Source organism: Pogona vitticeps, chromosome 1 (genome assembly GCF_051106095.1).
Source record: "Pogona vitticeps strain Pit_001003342236 chromosome 1, PviZW2.1, whole genome shotgun sequence".
Lineage (NCBI taxonomy): Eukaryota > Metazoa > Chordata > Lepidosauria > Squamata > Agamidae > Pogona > Pogona vitticeps.
The window spans coordinates 127,737,126-127,759,257 of record NC_135783.1 but is presented as its reverse complement, the minus strand read 5'-3'; the positions used below and the strand labels follow the sequence as shown (position 1 = coordinate 127,759,257).

Sequence of the window (22,132 nt, the reverse complement as noted above, 5' to 3'; positions counted from 1 at the left end):
TCTTCTTGCTCTCAAGCTTCTGACGTTTTTTGGGTGGTAATCCGCTGTTTAACCGTTTAGGAGGACCTAGGCGTAGATGACCCGCTTTTCGCTTAACTCCACCCCTTCTTTTCAGGTATGTGAGTCCTGAGCCTTCTTGGGGTCTCACTTTTTTCATAACATGACCCACGACGTCTCCGGCGATATTATGCACGGCGGTCTTAAGGTGCGGCTTAATGAACTCAAAGCCTCTCCTCAAGAGGGGAACAGCCTTTCGGAACAATCCACGAAAAATGCCGCCCAGCCCCGCCCCGTACATGTTTACAGATCCGTGAAAGCCAGGGATGCCCCGCCCTGCCTGGGCCTTATAGTACGCCCTATAAACATTGACATCTCCGTAGTCTTTCAGCACCACCATTTTAACGTTCTGCTGTTCTCTTTCTAAACACAACCCTTTCGGGGGCGAATATGCAACCGCACAACAACTTTCCCCAGAGTGAATGGCACGGGTTGGTTCTGGTCCGTCTTTATTTCAATGGTTATTGTGTTGATGTGATTCTTGCTCATCAGCACGTAATGCGGCTTGTCGTAAGTAATTGTAACACATTCGTAGGTTTCTCCCTTGACGGGGATGCAGCGTAACAGAGGTACAGAGTGGTCTCCCACGATTTGGTGCTCGATGATATCTGTATAGACGTACAAGGAGCTGAAACCGCCGTTAATGTCTGCAGCATGCGGTATTTTCCTGACAGCCACATACGGAGGGGCCCCCAAAATGTGGGCTAACTCCGTCCCCGCCGAGAATAAGTAATTTTCAGGGCCTGTGAATCTAACTTTGCCCATGACGGTGTCGTAGGTCAACCACGTTTCTTGTAGGTCTATAGCTTGTTTTATCGTATCATTCATGTTCTTCAGAAGATCAGGAATGTCCTTGTAATAGCCCCTGTGTAAATGAAAGGTCCATTTCTTTGCCCCCTCAAAAATTGAAAACGGTGTATTTTTAAGGAGTGTGTACCAACTCCGAGGATACTGTATCTCTGCTAGACCAACTTCCCAAACACCGATCAAATCTAAGGGTTTGGGCAACATTGTCGTATAACTGGCGTTTGTATTTTGAGGAAAAACCTTCTTACAGGCATTACTCGGGAGTGTGATGTAAAAACCATGATCCCCCATTTTGCTTCTCAGCGCCTAAACAACCTTAGAAATCTCTGAGGCAGACACCCAGCTGTTAAACTTGCTAGGCCAACCTAACCACTTCACTAAGTGGAGTTTTCTTCGACCACGGCCTTTTGTGTCCAAAATCTTTTCAATTCTGTACAGTCGATCTTCCCGGTCATTGATCTTCTGCAATTCTTCAGGATAGAAAGTACCGATTATGGCATCCCCATCATAATCCGTCAGATGGTATACAGGCCTCTCTTTACCTTTGACAACACGATCTACGATAAATATCTCGGTGGTGAAATTCTGCTCATACCCCTTATCAAATACGCCTTTGCTTTTAGAAACCCTCACAAGGTCCCCTTTTCTGAGTTTTGAAACTTCTTTTTTGGTTCCAACAGAGGGCTCATAGACTCTTTTCCAGACCAACAGGTCATTATGATGATTCACATCTACAGGCCTACATTTAATAGTTCTATGAATGCTATGATTGTAACTTTTAAGGAGTTGCTGCAATACATCCACATACCTGTAGGTGTTTTTAGCCGTGAAATACCTCCACATTTTTGTTTTTAATGTTCTGTTAAACCTCTCAACAACCCCCGCTTTGACCTCATTATTGGTGACAAAATGCAGTATTCCATATTTCTTGAATAAACCGGTTACAGGTTTGTTTAGAAATTCACCGCCACGATCCGTCTGTATTTTGTCAGGTTTTCTCCCGTCTTGTTTGAAAACGGCTTCAAAGGCGCTGGCCACTTCTTTGCCTGTTTTACCTTTGAGCGCTTTTACCCAGCCGTACTTAGACAGAATGTCTATACAGACCAGAATATACTTGTAACCATTGTTGTGCCGGGCATATTGTTGCATATCAACCAAATCTGCCTGCCATTGAGCATCTACTTTGGAAACCACGGTCTTATTTCTTTTAAAATGAATTCTAGCAGGTCTATGCAACGTATAGGCATCCTGATCAGACAGCCATCGTGAAACATCTCCGAGCTTCAAGGTTTTGACCTGTTTTTTGGCCTCCCTAAAGAGAGGCTTGAGACCTCCAAAACTCCCCGCTGCTGAGGGTGTGTAATAGATATTGTGCAGTAATTTTTCCCGTGCATCCTGCTCAGCCATTAGCACTAATATGATCAATGTATGGTACAATAAATGCTCTTTATTAAAAACAAATCAGTATATTACAAAAATTATACATTTTTTGTTTTTGTTTTTATTCAATCACGCATGTTTGGACAACAGTAAAAATGACAATCGTATACTTGTTGTAGTGTTCGTTTAACAATGTCTAGATATTGTTCATCTGTCGACCTCAATAGTCTTTTTAAAAAGTTATATGACTCGTCAGAAGCTGTTAAGCTTTTAATAATCTTGTGTATGTAGATCAAGGTTCGATTTGTCATGCAGAGCTTCTTAGTTTGGAAAGCTGTAATGGTGATAACAAGGATAACTTTTTTATAGCAAAGTTTCGAACATATCTCGTTCAACATCTTGGAATAGTCAGCATCGTTCCAGCCTAAACACAAGTGTGCTTGTTGCCCACACAGATCTTCCTGACATCCTGGACAGTTTTTAATCAGATGTTGAGACAAAGCGTCTTTTAGCATTGCAAAAAGACAGACCCTTACAAGGGCTTGCATGTCCTTGTGTTTTTTCAGAGAATAGCCTCCGGCTTGGAAGTACCGCATCTCCTAAAAAAAAAAAAAAAATTCAAAAAAGGGGTTTTTAGCACACGTAATAAACATCTATAGCGCTCCTCTATCAACACCTTACCCCAGGGGTTACCTACCTGCGTTTCAGAAGTTTTCTCATTATAACATGATGTTTTCCTAGGATGACACTGTCCGTCGGGTTCTTCAAGCCGTTTTAATGCTCCTGGAGGGCCGTTTTCACTGTCGGAATCTGAACTCATGTAACGCTTTCGGGGTTTGGAAAGGGTCATGCAGGCCGTGACCTTTTGCTCCTCTGGCTTATGGACGGGCTCCGGAGCTTTGTTCTCCTTCTCCGCCATGTCTACAAAACCGCAGGACCTTTGCAAAGAGCTGACAGAGCGCGCAGAAGTGTCCCCGAACCACGTTTTTATAGCCTCTCAGCAAACTCCCCGGGGCTTTCCCACCCTTGCAGGGCCTAGGGACAAGCCGGGGCATGTCCTACGACCACCCCTTTTCCAGCCAAGGCCCTCCAACCGCTCCCCATTGGTCTACGGGGTCGTGGGGTGGCACGCAACCTCGGGGACCAATCCTCAGGCCACCCCAGGGTCACGGGGGACCCCTGCCTCTAGGAAAAGGCTCCTATAGGCTCACGGGCCCACCCGAAATCCCTGACGTCACGCAGGGGGCTGGGGCAAGCCGAGACATGGTCTACGACCACCCCTTTTCTAGCCAAGGACCTCCAACCGCTCCCCATTGGCCTACGGGGTCGTGGGGTGGCACAACCCCTCGGGGTCCAATCCTCAGGCACCCCTAGGGTCACGGGGGACCCCGGCCTCTAGGGAAAGACCCCTATAGGCCCACGGGGACCCCCACAACCCCTGACGTCACCGTTCGGACCACCCCTTCCGCCGGAAGGGGCCTGGGTCCAGCCTAGGCGCCGGAAGTCCCTCCCCTTCCGGTCCAGGGTCCCAAAAGGGGGCGTGGCACCTGTCAAAATTGAGATTGAATAAAGCTACCACTATCCTACTACTGGCCCTTTCATTGAGAACTTTTAAAAACTATTAAAATGTTAGTTGTGGGTTTTTCGGGCTCCTTGGCCGTGTTCTGAGGGTTGTTCTTCCTAACGTTTTGCGAGTCTCTGTGGCCGGCATCTTCAGAGGACAGCACTCTGTGCTCTTGTGTAGTTGGCTCGGGCCAAAGAGCCCGAAAAACCCACAACAACCATTAGATCCCGGCCATGAAAGCCTTCGCAAATATATTAAAATGTTACTTTTTAGGCAGGCCTTCCGGGATTTGAATACATCTTGATAGAATAGTGCCTTTAACAATTAACATCCAACCTAACATCATGCTTTTCATTTTACTTTATTATTATGCATTTTCTGAAGCGTAATTTGTTTAGTACAGTACCTTTTATATATATATATATATATGTCTAAAAAGTAACATTTTAATATATTTGCGAAGGCTTTCATGGCCGGGATCTAATGGTTGTTGTGGGTTTTTCGGGCTCTTTGGCCCGAGCCAACTACACAAGAGCACAGAGTGCTGTCCTCTGAAATATATATATTGGTTTGGCTGTTGTTGACTATCCTCGTTGTTATTGTTTCATTCTACTTGTACACTGCCCAGAGTGGCCTTGGCAGCCAGATGGGCGGTATTTAAAAAATCAAATAAATAAATAAATATTAAGAGTATTCTCTCTTACGAGGCTGGCCACAATTTGATATCTTCAGCAGAGGCTCCGTTGTGTGCCCTGCTTGTTCCTTTGAGAGGCCAGGTTGGAGCGCAAAAGACAGGGCTCTCTTAGTAGTAGCACCTCATTTGCAGTCCTGTCTGCCAAATGGAAGTCAGACTGGCCCCATTCCTGTTAGGTTTCCAACAGGCAGCTAAAACCAGAGTGCTCTCTAAGCCTGGTTTTCTTATGGGCACTTAAAATTGTTTGGATTTATTTTTTTTGAAAGTTTAGAAAAGATCTGGAGGACATCAGGTTGTGGAAGGCTGATATAATAGGAGTATATTTCTGTTTGATGTACTGTCAGGGGCCACACACACACAAAAGGACAGACATATGCTGGCTAATGTTTTGCTTTATAGCTTTCAGTTCCGCCAAAGTCCATACAAGATGTTAATGGCGTGGCCTTAAAATGATATTAAAGCCTGACCCCACAGAACCAGAGGCTATACCAATATCAGGGCTGTATAAATTGATCGGTGCCTTTCCCACTCTCTTCTTCTGTCCCCCCACAGCAGGCCAGCTGGCGTTCTCCTAATTAGCGCACACCTGTCACGGGCCATGCACAACACAACCCTTGCATGTCATTCCCACTGCTGTCAATTGTCATTCCCAATTTCTTCCCACTTGCCAAGGCTGTCAGTTTGCTTCGTGTCCTTTGAGGAGAGCACAGAACCCAATCCCTAGAAACAAGGGATATCAGCATGCCCCCAAAGATGTGAGCGAATGCTGGCAACGCTCAGGAAAAACAGAAGCTGAAAATGGAGATTGAGACCAAGTGAAACTAATATTATGATGGACAAACATAAAAATAGATTGAATATAAGCCTAGGTTTCTTAAGTCATCACCAAACGTAATATGTTGTTATCTATTCGCTTTCATAAATACCAGACCCATCTCTCCTTACAAGGCTCAAAGGTAAAAACTGTTAACATTCCCTACACCAACACCCATAGTTCCTCAGCTATCTTCGTTTACTTCTATTTCTATATTTTCTTCCCCACTTGGGATTCTGACTGATACCACTAAGACCCGTTCCCCCCTATTTCGCTCTGGCTTGGTTATCTGATTTCTGTCTCCTGCGGGAATGCTTACAATACAACTCAACACAAAACATAGTCCATAAACCACACAGCCAATGAATGCTTTACTTGTGATTTCTTTATTTCATTCTGCATTTAATTTCCGCCCCCATATATTTGAAGAAGTGGACATAATCCACAAAGGTAAAGGTAAAGGTTCCCCTTGACATTTAGTCCAGTTGTGTCCGACTCCAGGGCGCAGTGATCATCCCCGTTTCCAAGCCATAGAGCCAGCATTTTGTCTGAAGACAGTTTCTGTGGTCACGTGGCCAGCGCGATTAGACACGCTAAAATATAATAGTCTTTAAGGTGCCATATGCTTTTGTCTTTGTTTTGTTTCTTTGGATTTTGCCTAATATTATGATGTGGTTGTAGACAGAACAGCAAGCTGTTTTAATTGGTGCAAAATTAACTTGTCTGGAATCAAGAAAGAAAACCACAGAACATCATTGTGCTGGCAGCTGTTCCAGCTTCAATTTTTTTATTATTCTGTATTTGGACTCAGTTGAAAATACTGGTTTTGACCCCTTCTATCTTCAAATGGCATTCTCAAACCTTTAATAATTCCAGATGTTTTGGATGTCAAATCCCACAATCACCAGCTAGCGTGGCAAATGCTGTGGGGTTCAGCTGGATGAGCCAAAGGTCAAGAACTACAGTATCATCTTAAGGAACGTTTGCCCCACATAAAGTCCCGCCTGAAAACTGAGGCACCTGGGTGGATTATAAGGCTTATAACATTCTTTAAAGTAAGGGTGATCCCCCTGGATCATACTGAACAGCTCTCACCATCATCCCTTGTCTCTGACTATTTTGCCTAGGGTTGATGGAAGAATCTGTGATGAAATGTGCAAGGAAATGTCGACACAATATTCAAGTGCGGGAGACGGTTTAGAAGCAATGGGTGTATCACCAGGGAACCCTCTTTCTCATAACTGATCATATGCTCTACCACAGACCATCTCCTTCTACTCCTCAATTCCATCATCCTGCTTTTCCGAGGCACCATGATGCCTCCCACCTTTCGTGCCAGCACACCACGCTTTATACATGTGCTGCATAAAACATCATTTGCCCTCCCTGCCCTGGTGTGTGTGACACTGGGAAACACTTCCAAATACTGTAGGTCCACTTGGTCTTTTTCTTTCATTACTTACTGTGCCGGTTGTTTCTCATCTTTTTTGACCTTTTTCTAATTTCTCCAAAATAGTCCCAACGCATGCGGCTGTATTTGTGCAACAACTTCTCTTACTGCACATCCTTTCAGTCACGCTTTCCACATCTCCTTGAACGATTTTTCACTGCACTACTGTATAGGACTCTACCAGTGACCGAAGAGCTCAGTCGTTTGGCATTTGGCTGCAAAGCCAGAGGTTGGGGGTTCGATTCCACACAGTGCCTCCTGGGAGAAGAGCCAGCCCTGGGTGGCCTTGGGCAAGCTGCACAGTCCTAGGCTGCCCCCCTCCCCCGAGAAGGGAATAGTGAACCACTTCTGAGTACTCTCTACCTGGAAAGGGTTGTCCCAAGTCAGAACAACCTTGACTGCACACGATGATGATGGTGATAAGGACAGCACAGTACTATGTGACTTCCGTTATACGCTTTCCCACACATCTTGATTAACCGGGAACAATACAGTACAGTATAAGTTTCTTTCCCCCAACAAGCCAAGGAGCTGCGCGTCAAGTCCTGTCAAATCCGCGCTTGCTACGGGGCTTCGCTCGCTTCCAGGGGCCGTCGCCTTCCCGCCAAGCCCAGGTGGGCCCTGCATCCTGCGCGCACGCGGACGGAGAGGGTGGCCCGCGGAGCCCTCCTCCTCCTCCTCGCTGCCGGCCAGCGAAGGCACTTCGGCTGAGCGGGGGAGGCGGAGGGGGGGAAAGCGGAGTCTCGTGCCCGCGGGCGGCAACAGGTGGGCCCGGTTTGTTTTTCCCACGCACTCACGGGGGGGGGGGAGCGAGAAAAAAAGGGGGGGCGCGGAGCGCGAGGCCGGGGAGGCAGACCCCGGGAGCGACGATCCTTCGCAAGCCTGGGAGGGGCTTCCTTTCGAGTAAAGGTGGCGTGGGGTTTGTTTTTTAAGGTTGGTTTGTTAGGATCGCGGCGAGGAGGGGGGCTGTCTTCCTTGTCGCTTTGTTCTCCCTCCCCTTTTAATTTTCCGGAAAGGGTGCGGGCTAAAATCAAAGGAAGGGGCCCCACCATCATCCCCTCCATCACGGCTCTCATCGCGCCCAGCCGCGCGACACGCCGGGCCGCGCGTGGTTCTAGCCGCCCCGAGCCTGTTGGCGGGCGGGCGCGCGCCTGGCGAGGAGGCGGCGAGGGCAAAAGACAAAAGGGTTTTCCTCCTCCTCCCCCTCCTCTTTTTCCTTTTCCTCGGGATCCCGACGCCCGACCTCCGGTTGCAAAAGGCGGCCCGACGAGCCCGGCGGCCCCCAGCGCGCGCCGGCTTGCGGCCTCCCACACGGGCGGAGCGCGCGCTCGGGCCCCGGCGGAACTCTCCCACACTCGCTCACCCGGAGAGCGCGCGCACGGCGCGTGCACGCCCGACCGCCAGCCAGCCAGCCGGGCGGGCGGGTGGCTCTTGCCCAGACGAGGCTGAAGTTAGCTTCTTATTCGGCCAGCTTCTTATTCACTTCTTATTCGACATCCAGCTTCTTATTCACTTCTTATTCGTGTCCCAGCTTCTTATTCAGAACATGTTGTATTTAAACCATTAAACCAAGTTGGATCACTCAAATATCAGGGTATTAATAATAAATCATAACTCTAACACAAATTGCAATAGTATTTTGCCTGGCCCAATGCTGTTTTGGGCACGGAATAGGCTGGCAAAGTGGGCACCGCTGCATATTTTAGCATTTTGAATAAGAAGCTGGGGTTCTGCAAGGGCTAACGAGCCTTGGGCAATAACTTTCACACCAGAAACCGACAGAGGGGCGTCACGTACACGTGACCCAATTGTATTTTGCATTGCCCAACGCCGTTTTGGGCACGGAATAGGCTGGCAAAGTGGGCACCGCTGCATATTTTAGCATTTTGAATAAGAAGCTGGGGTTACTCAAGGGTTAACGAGCCTTGGGCAATAACTTTCACACCAGAAACCGACAGAGGGGGCTCACGTATACATGACCCAATTGTATTTTGCATTGCCCAACGCCGTTTTGGGCACGGAATAGGCTGGCAAAGTGGGCACCGCTGCATATTTTGCCATTTTGAATAAGAAGCTGGGGTTACTCAAGGGTTAACGAGCCTTGGGCAATAACTTTCACACCAGAAACCGACAGAGGGGGCTCACGTACACATGACCCAATTGTATTTTGCATTGCCCAACGCCGTTTTGGGCACGGAATAGGCTGGCAAAGTGGGCACCGCTGCATATTTTAGCATTTTGAATAAGAAGCTGGGGTTACTCAAGGGTTAACGAGCCTTGGGCAATAACTTTCACACCAGAAACCGACAGAGGGGGCTCACGTACACATGACCCAATTGTATTTTGCATTGCCCAACGCCGTTTTGGGCACGGAATAGGCTGGCAAAGTGGGCACCGCTGCATATTTTAGCATTTTGAATAAGAAGCTGGGGTTCTGCAAGGGCTAACGAGCTTTGGGCAATAACTTTCACACCAGAAACCGACAGAGGGGGCTCACGTACACATGACCCAATTGTATTTTGCATTGCCCAACGCCGTTTTGGGCACGGAATAGGCTGGCAAAGTGGGCACCGCTGCATATTTTAGCATTTTGAATAAGAAGCTGGGGTTACTCAAGGGTTAACGAGCCTTGGGCAATAACTTTCACACCAGAAACCGACAGAGGGGCGTCACGTACACATGACCCAATTGTATTTTGCATTGCCCAACGCCGTTTTGGGCACGGAATAGGCTGGCAAAGTGGGCACCGCTGCATATTTTAGCATTTTGAATAAGAAGCTGGGGTTCTGCAAGGGCTAATGAGCCTTGGGCAATAACTTTCACACCAGAAACCGACAGAGGGGGCTCACGTACACATGACCCAATTGTATTTTGCATTGCCCAACGCCGTTTTGGGCACGGAATAGGCTGGCAAAGTGGGCACCGCTGCATATTTTAGCATTTTGAATAAGAAGCTGGGGTTACTCAAGGGTTAACGAGCCTTGGGCAATAACTTTCACACCAGAAACCGACAGAGGGGGCTCACGTATACATGACCCAATTGTATTTTGCATTGCCCAACGCCGTTTTGGGCACGGAATAGGCTGGCAAAGTGGGCACCGCTGCATATTTTAGCATTTTGAATAAGAAGCTGGGGTTACTCAAGGGTTAACGAGCCTTGGGCAATAACTTTCACACCAGAAACCGACAGAGGGGGCTCACGTACACATGACCCAATTGTATTTTGCATTGCCCAACGCCGTTTTGGGCACGGAATAGGCTGGCAAAGTGGGCACCGCTGCATATTTTAGCATTTTGAATAAGAAGCTGGGGTTACTCAAGGGTTAACGAGCCTTGGGCAATAACTTTCACACCAGAAACCGACAGAGGGGGCTCACGTACACATGACCCAATTGTATTTTGCATTGCCCAACGCCGTTTTGGGCACGGAATAGGCTGGCAAAGTGGGCACCGCTGCATATTTTAGCATTTTGAATAAGAAGCTGGGGTTCTGCAAGGGCTAACGAGCTTTGGGCAATAACTTTCACACCAGAAACCGACAGAGGGGGCTCACGTACACATGACCCAATTGTATTTTGCATTGCCCAACGCCGTTTTGGGCACGGAATAGGCTGGCAAAGTGGGCACCGCTGCATATTTTAGCATTTTGAATAAGAAGCTGGGGTTACTCAAGGGTTAACGAGCCTTGGGCAATAACTTTCACACCAGAAACCGACAGAGGGGCGTCACGTACACATGACCCAATTGTATTTTGCATTGCCCAACGCCGTTTTGGGCACGGAATAGGCTGGCAAAGTGGGCACCGCTGCATATTTTAGCATTTTGAATAAGAAGCTGGGGTTCTGCAAGGGCTAATGAGCCTTGGGCAATAACTTTCACACCAGAAACCGACAGAGGGGGCTCACGTACACATGACCCAATTGTATTTTGCATTGCCCAACGCCGTTTTGGGCACGGAATGGGCTGGCAAAGTGGGCACCGCTGCATATTTTAGCATTTTGAATAAGAAGCTGGAGTGTTGCAAGGGTTAACGAGCCTTGGGCAATAACTTTCACACCAGAAACCGACAGAGGGGCGTCACGTACACATGACCCAATTGTATTTTGCATTGCCCAACGCCGTTTTGGGCACGGAATAGGCTGGCAAAGTGGGCACCGCTGCATATTTTGCCATTTTGAATAAGAAGCTGGGGTTACTCAAGGGTTAACGAGCCTTGGGCAATAACTTTCACACCAGAAACCGACAGAGGGGGCTCACGTACATATGACCCACTTGTATTTTGCATTGCCCAACGCCGTTTTGGGCACGGAATGGGCTGGCAAAGCGGGCACCGCTGCATATTTTGCCATTTTGAATAAGAAGCTGGAGTGTTGCAAAGGATAACGAGCCTTGGGCAATAACTTTCACACCAGAAACCGACAGAGGGGGCTCACGTACACATGACCCAATTGTATTTTGCATTGCCCAACGCCGTTTTGGGCACGGAATAGGCTGGCAAAGTGGGCACCGCTGCATATTTTGCCATTTTGAATAAGAAGCTGGGGTTACTCAAGGGTTAATGAGCCTTGGGCAATAACTTTCACACCAGAAACCGACAGAGGGGGCTCACGTACACATGACCCAATTGTATTTTGCATTGCCCAACGCCGTTTTGGGCACGGAATGGGCTGGCAAAGTGGGCACCGCTGCATATTTTAGCATTTTGAATAAGAAGCTGGGGTTCTGCAAGGGCTAATGAGCCTTGGGCAATAATTTTCACACCAGAAACCGACAGAGGGGGCTCACGTACACATGACCCAATTGTATTTTGCATTGCCCAACGCCGTTTTGGGCACGGAATGGGCTGGCAAAGTGGGCACCGCTGCATATTTTAGCATTTTGAATAAGAAGCTGGAGTGTTGCAAGGGTTAACGAGCCTTGGGCAATAACTTTCACACCAGAAACCGACAGAGGGGGCTCACGTACACATGACCCACTTTTTTTTTGCTTTGCCCAACGCCGTTTTGGGCACGGAATAGGCTGGCAAAGTGGGCACCGCTGCATATTTTGACATTTTGAATAAGAAGCTGGGGTTACTCAAGGGTTAATGAGCCTTGGGCAATAACTTTCACACCAGAAACCGACAGAGGGGGCTCACGTACACATGACCCAATTGTATTTTGCATTGCCCAACGCCGTTTTGGGCACGGAATGGGCTGGCAAAGTGGGCACCGCTGCATATTTTGACATTTTGAATAAGAAGCTGGAGTGTTGCAAGGGTTAACGAGCCTTGGGCAATAACTTTCACACCAGAAACCGACAGAGGGGCGTCACGTACACATGACCCAACTGTATTTTGCATTGCCCAACGCCGTTGTGGGCACGGAATGGGCTGGCAAAGTGGGAACCGCTGCATATTTTAGCATTTTGAATAAGAAGCTGGGGTTCTGCAAGGGCTAATGAGCCTTGGGCAATAACTTTCACACCAGAAACCGACAGAGGGGGCTCACGTACACATGACCCAACTGTATTTTGCATTGCCCAATGCCGTTTTGGGCACGGAATGGGCTGGCAAAGTGGGCACCGCTGCATATTTTGCCATTTTGAATAAGAAGCTGGAGTGTTGCAAGGGATAACGAGCCTTGGGCAATAACTTTCACACCAGAAACCGACAGAGGAGCGTCACGTACACATGACCCAACTGTATTTTGCATTGCCCAACGCCGTTTTGGGCACGGAATGGGCTGGCAAAGTGGGCACCGCTGCATATTTTGCCATTTTGAATAAGAAGCTGGAGTGTTGCAAGGGATAACGAGCCTTGGGCAATAACTTTCACACCAGAAACCGACAGAGGAGCGTCACGTACACATGACCCAACTGTATTTTGCATTGCCCAACGCCGTTTTGGGCACGGAATAGGCTGGCAAAGTGGGCACCGCTGCATATTTTAGCATTTTGAATAAGAAGCTGGGGTTACTCAAGGGTTAACGAGCCTTGGGCAATAACTTTCACACCAGAAACCGACAGAGGGGCGTCACGTACACATGACCCAATTGTATTTTGCATTGCCCAACGCCGTTTTGGGCACGGAATAGGCTGGCAAAGTGGGCACCGCTGCATATTTTAGCATTTTGAATAAGAAGCTGGGGTTCTGCAAGGGCTAATGAGCCTTGGGCAATAACTTTCACACCAGAAACCGACAGAGGGGGCTCACGTACACATGACCCACTTGTATTTTGCATTGCCCAACGCCATTTTGGGCACGGAATAGGCTGGCAAAGTGGGCACCGCTGCATATTTTAGCATTTTGAATAAGAAGCTGGGGTTACTCAAGGGTTAACGAGCCTTGGGCAATAACTTTCACACCAGAAACCGACAGAGGGGCGTCACGTACACATGACCCAATTATATTTTGCATTGCCCAACGCCGTTTTGGGCACGGAATAGGCTGGCAAAGTGGGCACCGCTGCATATTTTAGCATTTTGAATAAGAAGCTGGAGTGTTGCAAGGGCTAATGAGCCTTGGGCAATAACTTTCACACCAGAAACCGACAGAGGGGGCTCACGTACACATGACCCACTTGTATTTTGCATTGCCCAACGCCGTTTTGGGCACGGAATAGGCTGGCAAAGTGGGCACCGCTGCATATTTTAGCATTTTGAATAAGAAGCTGGGGTTCTGCAAGGGCTAATGAGCCTTGGGCAATAACTTTCACACCAGAAACCGACAGAGGGGGCTCACGTACACATGACCCAATTGTATTTTGCATTGCCCAATGCCGTTTTGGGCACGGAATGGGCTGGCAAAGTGGGCACCGCTGCATATTTTGCCATTTTGAATAAGAAGCTGGAGTGTTGCAAGGGATAACGAGCCTTGGGCAATAACTTTCACACCAGAAACCGACAGAGGAGCGTCACGTACACATGACCCAACTGTATTTTGCATTGCCCAACGCCGTTTTGGGCACGGAATAGGCTGGCAAAGTGGGCACCGCTGCATATTTTAGCATTTTGAATAAGAAGCTGGGGTTACTCAAGGGTTAACGAGCCTTGGGCAATAACTTTCACACCAGAAACCGACAGAGGGGCGTCACGTACACATGACCCAATTGTATTTTGCATTGCCCAACGCCGTTTTGGGCACGGAATAGGCTGGCAAAGTGGGCACCGCTGCATATTTTAGCATTTTGAATAAGAAGCTGGGGTTCTGCAAGGGCTAATGAGCCTTGGGCAATAACTTTCACACCAGAAACCGACAGAGGGGGCTCACGTACACATGACCCACTTTTTTTTTGCTTTGCCCAACGCCGTTTTGGGCACGGAATAGGCTGGCAAAGTGGGCACCGCTGCATATTTTGACATTTTGAATAAGAAGCTGGGGTTACTCAAGGGTTAATGAGCCTTGGGCAATAACTTTCACACCAGAAACCGACAGAGGGGGCTCACGTACACATGACCCAATTGTATTTTGCATTGCCCAACGCCGTTTTGGGCACGGAATGGGCTGGCAAAGTGGGCACCGCTGCATATTTTGACATTTTGAATAAGAAGCTGGAGTGTTACAAGGGTTAACGAGCCTTGGGCAATAACTTTCACACCAGAAACCGACAGAGGGGCGTCACGTACACATGACCCAATTGTATTTTGCATTGCCCAACGCCGTTTTGGGCACGGAATAGGCTGGCAAAGTGGGCACCGCTGCATATTTTAGCATTTTGAATAAGAAGCTGGGGTTCTGCAAGGGCTAACGAGCCTTGGGCAATAACTTTCACACCAGAAACCGACAGAGGGGGCTCTCGTACACATGACCCACTTGTATTTTGCATTGCCCAACGCCGTTTTGTGCACAGAATGGGCTGGCAAAGTGGGCACCGCTGCATATTTTACTATTTTGAATAAGAAGCTGGAGTGTTGGAAGGATTAACAAGTCATGGTCAACTTCTTTATTCTCATAGTGACGATAATTTTATTGTTGATTTTCCGTTTTTGCTGAATCTTTCAAGCGCTGATAATATGTCTACCTTTTACGTCATAGAGTCACTGATAACTGAAAAAACTTTAATATATTAATGGAGCACAAAAATGTATAAATGAGATTGTTTAATAATTCTATACAAAACAAGAATATCTATTTACAATAATATATCAAAATTGAATAAGAAACTGACTAATTTACTAAAACTTTGTTCACTCAAAACAATTACGTTAGAACCAAATGCAGCCAGCTGCAGTTATCTTTGAATAATATCCTGTTTCTGGGGTGGATTGAATATGTTAACAGATGGTAAATTAATAGGGCTGATTGAATTACCCCTTTAATGTGGTATGTACAAGTAGTTTTTGTTTTGTTTTGTCTCTTGTTGCTCTAAGAAATTTTTCCATATCATCTCTCTCTGTGAAAGTGAAAACAAAATGCTCATGATAGTCATCCATCTCATTATCCAAATTCTGATCATTCTGGTATTTTTAATGCATTCTTCGGCGTCGGATTTTGTCATTGATAGTAGTGATGGTATAAAAACTTGACCTGCAAAAGTATGTTTATGGTCTTCCACCCATTTCTGTGCAGCCATCATGTCATTTAGTATTGTAGGTTCCTACAAATTAAAAATATTGAATATGAACTTTCAAAATCTTTTATCCATATGAACCATAACAGTGTGTTGGATTGTACAAGAGAAAACAATTTTAAGACATGTTGTTTTACAAATATGAGGATGTTGGTTTTTAAATTATTGACTATTTATAGAGTCCAATGGTTTGATATTTTTTCTTTATCATGGACATGTAAAACATTTTTAAAGATTAACTACCCATTTGGGCTTTTGGGCTTGAGCAAATAGCATGCATCAAACAATACAGACATGCTGTGGGTCAGTTGCATCACTAGGGGGTACAGGACGCTTATTAGTATTACCCTGCAAGACACTAAAATGCCAGCTCCTCAGTGACAGGAGCGGAGCGCTGCACTGTAATATTGCAGGAGTGAAAACAGGGGTTTGTTCCCAATGCTGCACCCCCCTTGTCACGAGGCCACACCGTTTTCCCCAGTGCCAAAGTGGTTGTCACCAAGTCACTCCTTAGGAGCTAAAGACTTAAGACAGAGCTGTCATATTTGAGGTATGTGTAAAAGTTGCAGCATACTAGATAAAGGGGCATTCATAGGGCCAAATTCAGATTTGTACTGAATCAATTGCTATATTCTAGGCAACGGAGCTGCTAATGTTAGCAGCTGCTGTTGCCACCCAAAAATAAAAAAAACATTGACTGGAGCCATCGCAATCTAAATTATGTACACATTCACAGTCTGCAAAAATTAGTCAAATTTGGGAAGGGCTGGATTAGACCCCCCAAAAAATAAATCCACCAATATCAATTTACCTGCACAATATTCAATTAAGAATCCTTGAGACAAATCATGATTACATGACCTACAGTGACTCCTGGTACAAGAACTTCTTCTGTAAGCTCTGTGGTGGCAACTTGAATTCCTTTTCCAGGATGTTTAAATTCTTTTATCCCATCATAGTAGTGCCATAAATCATCAGCTGTTAGGTTGAAGAAGCAAACAAAATGTTCTCCTACATTGTAGGTTACTGCTACTGGTTTGTACCTATGTAGGGAAGATATATTATAGTTTTAGAATATGTCTTTACATATTTAATAGTTTAAACTTTACTGATATTTGTATTGCCACATATTGATGAAATTGTTGTTTTTATCAATTTTTGAGCTGGTGTTAATAAATAATAACACATAAATAATAATAATAATAATAATAATAATAATAATAATAATAATAATAATAATAATAATAATAATAATAATAATAATAATAATAATAATAATAACAACAACAACAACAACAACAAAACAACAACAACAACAACAACAACAACAACAAAACAACAACAACAACAACAACAACAACAACAACAACAACAACAACAACAACAACAATAATAATAATAATAATAATAATAATAATAATAATAATAATAATAATAATAATAATAATAATAATAATAATAATAAAAAATCTTTATTCCATACCTCCTAAACTGTCCTGCTGTCCCATTAGCGGGACACAGTGGTGAGGCAGTTGAGAGGCTGCAGTGACCCTGGTGAATAGATGCTTTGCACTTGCACATAAGGGTCTCTGTGTGGCTCATAATTGTGGCATTTCCACATAGCCATGCCCCATTTGACCATGGTCACACACACTTTTACTGTGGCCACACCACCATTTCGGTGGAAGTGTCTTGATTTTGGTGGCAAGAATGTTGGGAGGTATTTTTTCCAATATTTTCATTGTACCTACCGTAATAACTACAGAATGTATGATATCTCCAATGTTGTATGGGGACTTTTTAGCTTTTTAGGCAAATGTTGGCAGAGACATGACCCGATAACAGTTGAGATACATCTGTTTTTTTATTCCACTCCCCATTACATCTCACAAAACTGCAATAACATCCTCAGTTCAAGCAGCTTTGAAAAAGTACCTTGGTGCATGCACCATGTGAGTGAGGCACATGTGCAGTTTATTGATGTGAATATTGTGATTGTTTATATATCTGATATTACATAATATTTATTTATAATAATTTTCTAAACCCTAAGGCAAAATTGAAAAATAGGACAGAATAGCTAATATGTTGCAAACAATACCCATCACACGACAGGTATCTATAAAAATTTTAATACACAAATGGTTATATAGAACCCTGCAGTTCCATATATTAAAGAATTTTTTTATCTACTGTAAACTGATTTTTAAGCCCTTGAAAACTGCCCTGTGCATAGCTGAGTGTTTGTGCACATGTGCGTGTTATGCCTTTTCTCTCTTAGTCACACATGCTCTTTTTCTATTACTTTTTTCATCATATTTATTTTGCAATTTTCCCAACTCTAGCTGGAATTACTGTATATGGATGCTGACCATTGCATGGCCTAGACCTCAGTGAAGTCACAGAATCTATTGTATTAGTGGTCTTTGAGATACCTGCAGGGTTTTCTTCCTTCTATGCACATGTTTGGCTTTTAGAGGATACAGAGTGCCTTTGAGATCCCAGGTGGCAGCATCATGATGTCATTTTTCTGCAGCAGTTGTAGGTGTAGTACAGATGTGAAAGGCAGCTGGTGTTATCTTGTGGTCCATAGGAATGAAGAGGGGGAGTATTAAGAACATGGGAGAGTAGATGCTCTGGTATAGGCTGCTGATCTATTCCCTGCTGCGTGGCCCGAATGCTAGCAAGTGGCCACATCTCTGCTGCAGGACACATGTTAACATGCTAGCGGCATTCTCTACCTGCCATCCAAGAGATTTCAGGGGCATTCAGAGGAAGCTGCCCAGTGTATCCAGATGTTAAGATGGCCCTTGTCCTACAAATAATGCATGTCTCTTAGAGCTAAGTGCATCTGTGACACACTGTGGTGTTTGAAAAAAGTAACAAGATATTAGGGACCTGCAGTCAGGGGAAGCAGGTGAGGCAGGGCCTCCCCGTCATTTTGGATTAAGAATGAGCCTTTTTGCAGTGCTGATTCCTGTGTGTACTGCAGTGTATAAGTCTTATAATTAATGTCAGGAGGCACTTATTATGCCTCTGTGTGTAAGATGGCAATCACAGCTCACCACATCATCACTTTGCCCTCTAGGGCTGGCTGAAAGGAGCCAGCAGGAGCCTATGGCCAGCAGTAATTGACTGCATGTCTCTAACAGTGAGTATTTTCTCTCTGGGGGTGACAGAGGGACAGGGAATCTGGGGTTGATAGAGGGGCAGGCAAGCTCTTCTCCCCCTCAGCCAGTGCCTCACTAGATACTGACCTCACTGCACGCCCTTGCAAGATGCTGCCACACATATGTTCAAAAGATCAAAGAGCGGCCATTTTGTTAAAGGACTGATGCCTCCCTAAAGGAACACCATGGAGACTGCACGAATTAAAACAACTACATGAGAATTGGAAATTTTACAAAGCCATTCAAATAAAATACAAATGTAAAGGAATACTAATCTATACAATGTAAACAGTAACTTACCTTTTTCCGGAAACGTTAACAATAGATGGAAGTGCAGTATAGCTTGAGGGACACGTCAAAGGATCATCTGTTGGTGTTTTCACAACAGTAACAAACAATATGCAAGGAAAACCATGTCTGAATTCTCTTCTTGAAAACTTTCTTATGCCATCACAAGAAATTGTTCCGCTGGTAACATAAAATATATTTATAATATAACATTTTCTTGTATATGGATTCTGCTTAATATATATCTTTAATACGCTTGTTGTCAACAATAATATTTAACTAAAAAAATTAACTAGTAGTCCCTCTTCATAAAACTTAATGTAGGAAAGAAGCTGGCAACCTGTGACCCTTACATTATTAGTATGGAAACCCTGTTAAAAGTAGAAATTCCAGACTATCTTAATATAGCAATTTATATGATCCAAAGCAGCATGGATTTACTGGTGGGAGATCATGTCACAATAATCTTAGTGACTTTTCTGATTTTGGTTAAAGTAACAGATAAAGGGGGGGGGGAGGTTGTAGATGGATCTTGTACAGACCTTAAGCTGACCATACACTTGTGAGGTGGGAAATTACATGAGATTTATCTCCAGATTTCCGTTGGACTCCCCGGCAGCCCCCTGCAGTCCTGGTGCATGATTTCACTTTTTTGTACATACAATAAGAAATATATTATCTTCATAAAATTTTACAGAATTGCACGTGAGGAATCAAAATCTTCTCTACAGCAGACAAGATCTTGAGATGAGACATTCAATCGTAATTGTACGTGGGGCATGTAAAATTTGCACTTTTTACATGAGATAAATGGTACAGATACATCGAAATTATATTATTGTACCAGATATCTCACAAGTGTATGGGCAGCTTTAGTGAGTTTTTTGACACTGGCTCACATCAAAGTTTAATTGTTTGGTGATAAAAACAATATAGCAATCTTGCAGATAGGATACCTTGTAATGTCCAACAAAAATAAAAGAAATTATGTTAAATAGCAAGCTTTTCAGACTTCTCAAATCTCTTCATTATCCATGATATAACAAGGCATCTGAAGAAACACATATATGAGGTCCCATCACCACAGAATAAATGAGAAAAAGACACATTTTCCTGTGGCAAAACATTTCTGCAGCCCAGGACACAATGAAGATCTTATAAAGGTGATTATATTAAAAGGAAATTTTAAATCACAAAGAGACAGGAGGGTCAGGGAATAAAAATTTATGACAAAGTTTGGCACCCTGAACACAGGACTGAATCTGTCCCCCCAGCTCCGATCCAATGCGCAGGGATAGTGGGGGCATCAGGTCTCTGGACTCACATCAATCCAGAAACAATAAAACGTTCACACTGCTTATCTGTAAACTAATTAAGGATTTACTCTCCAGCTCATCCTGTTATTCTGTGTTTTTTTTTAAATGTCCATTTATCACATCATACATTTATCACTGTATAGGTTATAGGTATGAGCTTATGTGGAATACTGTCTGTGATAACTTATGGAGGTCATAACTCCAGAAGAATATAAATACATTACAGACTGTGCATATCTTTGTAGAGTAAGTATGTGGTTAATATTTGCAAACAATTTGCCTTAAAACACAATAATGAAAATGTCACTTTCAATGTACAATTTTTTTCTTTACCGTTTTCTTTTGCAGTTTCCTACATATCCATCTGTCCAAGTGTTAAGTACAGTCTGGATGTTCCGAAGGTCTTCACAACTGTGGAAAAGACATCATAATGTTACTGCTAAAAAAATTATGGCTACAGTTTAAAATCTATATATTTATTGAATAATGATTGTTTGGAATATTATTGGCATTTTTCTTGAAAATGATTGGGGCAGTTTACTTTATTAATTACTTCTACCGAAAATGTTTTATACATAAAATATATTACATATCATTTACCCATTTAGGAAGTACTGTATTTTTCGCTCCATAAGACGCACTCCCCCCCAAAAGGAGGGGGGAGTGCATGGGTCTTATAGAGCGAATACACGACGGGTGATGGCTGTCAATCACAGGCATCACCCGCCGGCGTAATAGGAAATGCTGTATAGTACAGGATTCAGCCATAGACTTCTATGGCTGAATGCTGTTCGAGTGATTGCGCCCCCCTAGTGGCCAAGTACCCTAGGGGGCCTGAAAGATGCATAAGTACTGAGTCTGTATTATAGTGTTCTAGTGGCATAAATCTGCACAGTGGTATAGATTGATGCATTTTCCTGGGTTACCACATTAAGGGTATGTTCATACATTGTGAGTCACCTGCTGGTCACCCACAGTGGGTCCACAGAAGTAGATCTGCACAGAAAAATCTGCATCAAATGGTGCTGGTTTTTCAGCGAATTTATTGCAGATTTCAAATCTGCAATAAATTTGCAACAGGATCCGCAACTTTTGATGCAGATTTTTCCATGCAGATCTACTTCTGTGGACCCGCAATGTGTGAACATACCCTCAAGCTTTATCAATAGCATGTAAACACAGTGTCCCAGATCTCTCTATATATGATAGATTTCATGAAATAATATAAAGTATCCCATTTTCTATTTAAATGAAATCATACAGAGAAAATATTCATATGGCTCAGTTACTTAAGTTTGACTGTTCACATAATCTGTTATATCTATTACAGTGGTGCCTCGCTTAACGAGTGCACCGTTTAACGAAAAATCCGTATAGCGATCCCTTTTTGGGGATCGCTATACGGATCAGCCCCAATCGCCGCACTCGCTTTGCGATGATTGGGGCTCCGGCGGCCATTTTGGAGCCGCCGATCAGTAAGCAAGGGGAGGGCGCGAAAACGCTGATAGGGGCCATTTCGGGTCATCCAGCGGCCATTTTGGAGCCACCGATCAGCTGATCGGCGGCTCCAAAATGGCCGCCAGAGGTGAAAACATCGCTGGAGGGGTAAGTTTCAAAGCTTATTGGAACGCATTAAACTAAGTTTAATGCGTTCCAATAGGTTTTCCTTACCCGCACAGCGATGTTTTCGTATAGCGAAGGTTAATCCGGAACGGATTAACCTCGCTATACGGGGCACCACTGTATATCTGTCATTTCCTATATCTACATAAAACACTTGGAAAATGGCCACCATGGCATTTTCCCAGCAATTTTAGCATGAGAATTACAGTTTGTGCCCTCAGAGCTCAGATAGTAACTCAGTGCTGCAGGCCAGAGAAGGGGTCCTAATGGAGGATCAGAGGGTAAGTAAAAATGTATGCAGGTTGGGCCCAAAGGACCTGAGTGCACTGCACATGTAGAACCAATTATTCATAAGCCAGTGGAACTGCAATTTAAGTCACACTCATATGGCTGTTGTGGTCAAGTTACTACAACCACAAG

The 22,132-nt window shown here is 44.7% G+C and overlaps 1 long non-coding RNA gene across 1 annotated transcript; it reads right to left on the bottom strand.

Annotated features, from left to right (window-relative positions):
- Positions 1 to 14,830: 14,830 nt before the first annotated feature.
- On the bottom strand, positions 14,831 to 20,737 carry LOC144587638 (uncharacterized). Its single transcript, XR_013542809.1, has 4 exons — positions 20,423 to 20,737; positions 18,786 to 18,953; positions 16,127 to 16,358; positions 14,831 to 15,342 (listed from the first exon to the last, which is right to left on the bottom strand). It is a non-coding gene; the product is annotated as an uncharacterized LOC144587638 (long non-coding RNA).
- Positions 20,738 to 22,132: the final 1,395 nt, after the last annotated feature.